The sequence below is a fragment of the Choloepus didactylus genome, chromosome 10 (genome assembly GCF_015220235.1).
Source record: "Choloepus didactylus isolate mChoDid1 chromosome 10, mChoDid1.pri, whole genome shotgun sequence".
NCBI classification, from domain to species: domain Eukaryota; kingdom Metazoa; phylum Chordata; class Mammalia; order Pilosa; family Megalonychidae; genus Choloepus; species Choloepus didactylus.
Genome location: NC_051316.1, coordinates 129,081,976 through 129,091,025, shown reverse-complemented (window position 1 = coordinate 129,091,025; position 9,050 = coordinate 129,081,976).

The following is a 9,050-nucleotide window of genomic DNA, read 5'->3' as shown; positions in this document are numbered from 1 at the left end:
CACATAGAGGGGAGGGCAATGGGCTTACCTGCAGAGTTGGCTTAGAGAGAAAGGCCACATCTGAGCAACAAAGGAGGTTCTTTGGGGGTAACTCTTAGGCACAAGAACAAATAGGCTTAGCTTCTTGTTTGCAGTAACAAGCTTCAAAAGGGCAAGCCCCAAGATCAAGGGCTCAGCCCTCTAAATTGGTAACCCCCAATGCTTGTGAGAATATCAGTAATTCCCCAGGTGGGGAAGTTTAATATTTCTACATTTTCCCCAGTCCCTCAAGGGGGCTTTGCAAATACATTTTAATTCTCTGCCCAAATTACTCTGGGATATATTGGGGCTTGTTCCAGTTTGCTAATGGTGCTATTTTGCAAAACACAAGAAACAGATTAGCTTTTATAAAGGGGGTTTATCTGGTTACAAAGTTACAGTCTTATGGTCATAAAGGGTCCAAGGTAAGGCATCAACAATAGGATACCTTCACTGGAGAAAGGCCATTGGCATCTGGAAAATCTCTGTTAGCTGGAAAGGCACATGGCTGGCGTCTGCTTGCTCCCAGGTTGCGTTTCAAAATGGTGCTCTCCAAAATGTCAGTGTCAGCTTTTAATGGCCGTCCTCAAAATGTCTGTCTCAGCTGAAGCTCCCTCCAAAATGTCACTCTCAGTTGCTCTGAGTTCCTTCTGTTTGTCAGCTCTTCTCTATGGCTCCAGTGATTTAATTCAGACCCACTCTGAATGGGCAGGGCCATGCCTCCATGGAAAGTATCCAATCAGAGTTATCACCTACAGCTGGATGGGTCACATTTCCTGGAAACAACTTAATCCAAAGATTCTGACTTAATCAACACTAATAGCTCTGCCCTCACTAGATTGTGTCAAAGAACATGGCAATTTGGGGGACATAGTACATCCAGACCGGCACAGGGCTTCACACTAACCTGTACCAACCAACCAGATTTCACTCCCTATTTAACATTCCATGTAATTAAGTTGTTCAAATAAACTGACCACACAAATTTAGTTCTATAGTGTGCTACAGAAAATAGAGATTTTGCACTAAATAAACATCTCTTCCTTTGGTCTCACACAGAAATTGAAGTGTTCAAACACCATTCCTGGTATAATCACATAGTTATGCATTCACCACCATAATCTATATGAGGGCATTTCCATTTCTTCCATAAAGAAAGAAGAAGAGGAGAAAAAAGAAAAAAAAATGACTAAAAAAATAAAATAAAAAGAAATACAATAAAAAAGTTCAGACAACACCATGCCAAGAGTCCCATAACTCTCTCCAATTATAGACATTTAGCTTTGGTATATTGCCTTTGTTACAGTTAATGGAAGCATATTACAATGTTCCTGTTAACTATAGGCTCTGATTTGCATTGATTATATTTTTCCCCCAATACCATCCCATTTTCAACACCTTGCAAAATTGACATTCATTTGTTCTTTCTCATGTAAAAGCATACTTATATTTGTGCACTTAACCACAATCATTGACCACTATAGGTCTCACTAAGTTACACAGTTCCAGTCTTTATCTTCTATCTTTCCATCTGGAGTCATACCTACCCCTAACCTTCCTCTTTCAACCATACTCACAGTCATCTTTGTTCAGTGTATTTACAATAGTGTGCTACCATCACACAGTATAGTGCTATCCATTTCTGGATCTATACAATCAGTCCTCTTGAACATTCTATACTCCTTCTGCATTAAATGCCCAAGCTCTACCCTCTTTCTATCTCCTGATATCTTCATTTCTACACTCTTCTCCAAACAACTCTCTCCTGTCTTTTCCTATCTGTCTGTAGCACTCCCTTTAGCATTTCTTGTAGAGGAGGTCTCCTGTTCACAAACTCTCTCAGTGTCTGTTTATCTGTAAATATTTTAAACTCTCCCTCATTTTTGAAGGACAGTTTTGCTGGATATGGGATTCTTGGTTGGCAGTTTTTCTCTTGCAATATCTTGAATATATCATACCACTGCCTTCTCACCTCCATGGTTTTTACAGAAATCCATGCTTAGTCTTATTGAGCTTCCCTTGTATGTGATGGATTGCATTTCTCTTGCTGCTTTCAGAATTCTCTCTTTGTCTTTGATATTTGAAAGTCTGATTAGTAAGTGTCTTGGAGTTGGTCTATTTGTATCAATTCTGTTTGGGCTACACTGTGCTTCTTGGACTTGTAATTTTATGTCTTTCATAAGAGGATATTTTCATTGACTATTCCTCTATTATTCTTTCTGCCCCTTTTCCCTTTTCTACTTCTGGGTCACCTATAACATGTATATTCATATGCTCCATGTTGTCATTCAGTTCCCTGAGACTCTGCTCATATTTTTCCATTTTTTTCCCTATCCGTTCTTTTGTGTGTAGGATTCCAGATGTCCTGTCGTCTAGTTCACTGATCCTTTCTTCTCCCTCTCCAAATCTGCTGTGTTATGTCTCCATTGTATTTTTCATCTCTTCTATTGTGTCTTTCATTCCCATAAGCTCTACCATTTGTTTTTTCAAGTTTATGAATTTTTCCTTATGGTCACCCCGTGTCTTCTTTATATCTTTCATCTCTTTTGTCACTTTTTCTTTCAACTCATTGATTTGATTTAGAAGATTTTTTTGAACATCTTTAATTAGTTGTTTCAACTCCTGACTCTCAGTTGAGGTGTTAGGTTGTTCCTTTGGGCCATATCTTAGTGTTTTCTGGTGTGGTTCATGATTTTTTGCTGTCTAGCATCTGATTTTCTTGATTAGTTTATTCTGGAGGTTGTTTTCTCTCTTTTCTTGTTGGTTGACTTTGATCTCTTTCTTTTCTTTTTTTTCTCCCTGGCCAATTTTCAGATTGGCTCTGTGCCCCCAGTCTTCACCCCCAAATCAGGTGCCTGTTGTGGCCTGCCACAGGTAAGGGAGGCAGGCACTGAGCACCCCAGCAAGTTCACTGTGTGTGGTAACACAAATCTGCTGGCTTCCAGTGCTGCTCTGCTTTCCACCAGCCAGCAAGACCTGGTTTGTTTTAGGACCCTGCTTTAACAGTTGGGTTTCTTGTGCAGGGCATGTAGATCAGCTCCTGTCATCCTAAAAATGGGTCTGGGTTCCCTTATGCATTCTGGACTGTCCAGTACATGGCATTATTTGGTAACTTACTCATCTTCAGAGGCAGCTTTGCCTCCAGGCACAGGCTGCGTCTACACAGGTGAGCTGAAACTGTGAGATTCCTATTCCCTCATTTTGCTGTCCAAAATTTGGCTCCATGTAGCAAAGTACTCCCTCAGCTGGCCCAGTACTCCAGCCATCCCCAAGGCAAGGAAACGGCTGCCAGCTGCTGCTTCCCTCAAGGGTGGGGGAAGGGCTTTCAGACCCAGGGCTGGAAACGCATCTCTGTCCACATTTTCTCAGTCTCTTTGTCCCTCGTGGCTCTGGGACTTGAAATGTCCTCCCTGTCCCCCAGGTCTTCAAACAGTGGAGGTATGTCTCACTGCTGTGAGATATTTTGTAGTCTGTGTCCCTTGTGGGAGGGGTCCCACCTGTTGATTCTGTGCCTTTCCCACATTGAGACCCAGTGTAGGGGAGGGGAGATGACTGGCTGGTCTGGGACGGAAGATTCCTACCTGATATCTCTCCTCTTTCTTCAGTTAAGCATCTGCAGGGTCCTTCTCCAGTCTATATCCTCTTCCAGAGTTTCAAACAATTCAGAATTGTCCTTTTATGTTGAATTTCTGGAGAGGAGTTTTCAGTAGCTGTTTATGTTGCCATGTTGATGATGTCACTCCCTGGCCAATTTATTTTTGACAGTTTTCCAAATCCACTCAATGGGGGAAAGAATATTCTTTTCAAAAATAGTGCTGGGAAAATTGGATGTCCATAGGCAACAGAATGAAGGTGGACCCCTATTTCATACCATATGAGAAATTAACTCAGAGTGAATCAAAGACCTAAATACAAGAATCATATTATAAAACTCTTGGAAGGAAACATAGGGAAGCATCTTCAGAACCTTGTATTAGGCAATGATTCCTTAGACTTTTCACCCAAAGCACATGCAAGAAAAGAAAAAATAGATAAATGGGACCTCATCAAAATTAAAAATGTTTGTGCAGCAAAGGACTTCATCATGAAAGTAAAAAGATAATCTACAAATGGAAGAAAATATTTGAAAACCACATATCTGATAAGCATTTAATATCCATATATATATACACATACATTTAAAAACCCAAAACTCAACAACAAAAAGACAAACAACCTGATTAAAAATGGGCAAAAGACTTGAACAAGTGTTTCTCCATAGAAGATATACAAATGGCCAAAAACACATGAAAAGATGCTCAACATCATTAGCCATTAGGGAAATGCAAATCATGACCATAATGAGCTACTATTTCACACCCACTAGAATGGCTACTATTTAAAAAAAATGGAAAATAAGAAGTGTTGGAGAAATAGGAGCACTCTTTCATTTTTGGTGGGAATGTAAAAAAGCACAGCTACTGTGGAAAACAGTTTGGCAGTCCTCAGAAAGTTAAGTAAAGAATTACCATATCACCTGTCAATCCTTCTTCTTGGTATAAACTCAACAGAAATGAAAGCAGGGACTTGAACAGATAGTTGTACACTGATATTCCCAGCAAAATTATTCACAATCGCCAAAAGATGGAAGCAACCCAAGTGCCCATCAACAGATGAATGAATATACAAAATGTGCTCTATACATACAAAAGGGATATTACTCAGCTGTAAGAAGAAATGAGCTCTGATACATGCAACAACATGGATGAACCTTGAAGACATCATGTTGAGTGAACTAAGCCAGACACAAAAGGACAAATATTGTATGATCTCACTGATACGAAATAATTAGAACAAGCAAATTCATAGAGGCAGAAACTAGAATACAGGCTACCAGGGGGATGGACTGGAGGTAGAAAACAAGGAGTTAATGCTTAATTGGTACCAAATTTGTGTTTGGGCAACGGGAAGGTTTTGGTGATGGATGAAGGTAATGAATGGTAGCACAACATTGTGAATGTGATTGATTGACACCATTGAATGCGGTTAAAAGGAGAATTTTCTATATTGTATATATGCTCTTAGAATAAAAACAAATAACTGTACAATAAAAATGGTGAACTCTAATGTAACCCATGGAGTAAAGTTTATTACAATTACAATATTCTTTCATCAATTGTAACAAAGGTACCACACTAATGCAGAGTGTCAATAATGGGGAGGAGTGTCTTATTTAGGGTTCTCTAGGGAAACAGAACCAATGGAAAATATCTGCAAATATGAGATTTTATAAAAGTGTCTCACGCAACTGTGGGGATGCATGAGTCCAAATTGCATAGAGCAGGCTGTGAGCTGGCATCTCCACGAAGCTCTCGATGAACTCCCCAGGAGAGGCTGGCTGATTGAAGAAGAAATGAAAGTTCTCTCTTCTCCCTTAAAAGTCTTCAACTGATGGGATTAAATCCAGCTGATTTGATTCTCTCATTGTGGAAGAACTCATTTGTTGATCATGGTTGTAAGCAGCCACAGATGAAGTCAATTGACTGATGATTTAATAAGCCAAACTTCTGGTTTATTAACCAGCCATGAAATGTCCATGCAGTAATGGTTAGGCCAGTGCTTGCTTGATCAGACAACTGGGCATCATCACCTGGGCAAGTTGACACATGAGCCTAACCATCACATGGGGTATATGGGTGCTCTGTATTGTCTGCATGATTTTTCTGTAAACCTACCATTTCTCTAATTTAAAAAATATATATTGGAAAAAAAACGACAGTGTGGTCCTGGCATAAAGATTTACCTATAGACCAATGTAATAGCATTGAAAGTTCAGAAGTAAACCCATACATCTATGACCAATTGATTTTTGACAAGGATGTCAAAACCCTTCAAGGGGAAAAGAAGAGTCTCTTTAACAAAAGGTGCTGGGACTCCTGGTTATCCATATGCAAAAGAATGATTTTTGACCCTTACCTCAGGCCATGTATCAAAATTAACACAAAATGGTTCACATATCTAAATGTAAGAGCTAAAACCTTAAACTCATAGACGAATACCGAGCAGTAAATCTTCAGAACCTTGGATTTGGCCATGGTTTCTTAGATATACCAAAAGTACAAGCAGCAAAAGAAAAAGATAATTTAGACTTCATCAAAATTAAATTTTTTTGCATTGAATGACGCTATAAGGAAAGTGAAAGGATAACACACACAATGGGAAAAAATTTTACAAATCATATATCTGATAAGGGCCTAGTATCCAAGCTATATAAAGTACTCTTACAACTCAACAACAAAAAGACAAACAACTCAATTCAAAAACAAAGGACTTGACTAAAAAAGAAGAACAAAGTGTGAGGGCTTACATTTTCAGACTTTGAAACCTACTATAAAACTGCGTGGTAAAAACAGCATGGTATTGGCATAACAATAGACATATTGATCAATGGAATCAAACTGAGAGTTTTGAAACAGACCCCCAGATATACAGTTGACTGATTTTTGATAAGGCCCCCAAATCCACTGAACTGGGACAGAACAGTCTCTTCAACAAATAGGACTGGAAAACCTGAATAGCCATTACAAACAGAATGAAAGAGGACCCCAACCTCACACCCTATATAAAAATTACCTCAGAGTGGATCAAACACCTCAATATAAGAGACAGTATCATAAAACTCTTAGAAGATAATGTAGGGAAACATCTTCAAGACTTAGTATAGGAGGTCGCTTCTTAGATGTTATACCCAAAGCACAAGCAATGGAATTAAAAATAGATAAATGGGAACCCCTCAAAATCAAGAGCTTCTGTACCTCAAAGGAATTTGTCAAAAAGCTGAAGAGGCAGTCAACTCAATGGTAGAAAATATTTGGAAACCATGTGCACTGGTTTGGATGTATTATATCCCCCAAAACGCCATGTTCTTTGATGCACTCTTGTGGTAGCAGATGTATTAGTGTTGATTATATTGGAATCCTTTGATTGAGTGTTTCCATGGAGATGTGACTCAATCAACTGTGAGTGAAACATTTGATTGGGTAATTTTCATGGTGGATCAAAGACCTCAATATAAGACACAGTATCATAAAACTCTTAGAAGGTAATGTAGGGAAACATCTTCAATACTTAGTATAGGAGGTCGCTTATATACTAATTGGATCACTGGAGTCATTTAATTGGATCACTGGAGTCATATAAAAGAGCTCACAAACAAGGGGACCTCAGAGCAACTGCGAGTGACATTTTGAAGAGGAGCTGCAACTAAGAGAGGACAAAACACCCCAAGAGCAACATTTTGGAGAACACCATTTTGAAGAACACCAATTTGAAATGCAACGTGGGAGCAAGAGAATGCCAACCATGTGCTTTCTGAGCTAACAGAGGTTTTCCAGATGCCCATGGCCATCCTCCAGTGAAGGTACCCTATTGCTGATGCCTTACCTTGGACACTTAATGGCCTTAAGACTGTAACTTTGTAACCAAATAAACCTCCTTTATAAAAGCCAATCCGTTTCTGGTGTTTTGCAAAATGGCAGCATTAGCAAACTAGAACATCATGTATCTGATAAGAGACTGATATCTTGCATATATAAAGAAATCCTACAACTCAACGACAATAGTACAAACAGCCCAATTATAAAATGGGCAAAAGGTATGAAAAGATGCATCTCCGAAGAGGAAATACAAATGGCTAAAAAACACATGAAAAAATGTTCATCTTCACTAGCTATGAGGGAGATACAAATCAAGACCACATGAGATATCATCTCACACCCATAAGAATGGCTGCCATTAAACAAACAGGAAACTACAAATACTGGAGAGGATGTGGAGAAATTGGAACTCCTATCCATTGCTATTGGGACTGTATAATGGTGCAGCTGCTCTGGAAGACAGTTTAGCGGTTACTCAGAAAACTAGATATTGAATTACTCTATGATCTGGCAATTCCACTTCTCAGTATACACCCAGAAGATTTGAAAGCAATGACATGAACGGACATCTGTACACTGATGTTCATAGCAGCATTGTTCACAATTGCCAAGAGATGGAAACAACCCAAGTATCCTTCAACAGACAAGTGGATAAACGAAATGTGACACATACATACGATGGAATACTATGCAGCAGTAAGAAGAAACAAGGTCCTGAAACATATGGCAACATGGATGAACCCTGAAGATATAATTCTGAGTGAAACAGTCAGACACAAAAGGAGAGACATTCTATGTTACCACGTCTACGAACTCTCCGAACAATGTAAAATCAATGTCTTATAATGTAAGAAAGTTCAGGACCTAGTGATAGACAGTAGCTAGTGAGGGTGAATGATAATCTAATATGTTCAGATATGTTAATGATGGTGAATTCAAAAGTATGGCAATGGATAGGGGTGATGATTGTTTGTTAATGGGATTGTAAGTATCAGAGCTGTATTGAGGGTGAACAGGAGTGAAAGGGGTTGTTTAAAGGCATGTTTCCCACAGATCAGCACCACAAATATAGATAGGTGCTTGCATGATATAGTTTGAAGGTATGACACTAGCACAGAGAGCTGACAGCAGAAGGGTGCATGGGAAAAATCTACACATTGCATACTAGGGATATAATTAATAGGAATACTGTAGTAGTAATATACAAATACTAGGGACAAATAATTAAGGGCTGACAAGAACTATGAGATGTTTTGGGTCATGAGAATTGTTTAAAATGGAGAGTGGTGAGGATTGTACAACTAAGAGATGACAATGTGAGATATGGATGGCTTGTCATGAATATAACATATGCTATGTGAACATAGGAATCCCCTATTTTATAAGTCAAGCCCTTGATATTGAGGCTTGCTTGGGTGAAACTTATGGCTATAAAGAGGAGGCTGAGCTCACCTGTAATCATGCATAGGAGGCACTCCAGAGAACCTCTTTTGTTGCTCAAATGTGGACTTTCTCTCTCTAAGCTTAACTCTGCAAATAAATTCATCACCTTCCCCCCGATGTGGGACAGAACTCCCAAGATGAGCCTTCCTGGCCACATGGGACATGGATTCCAGG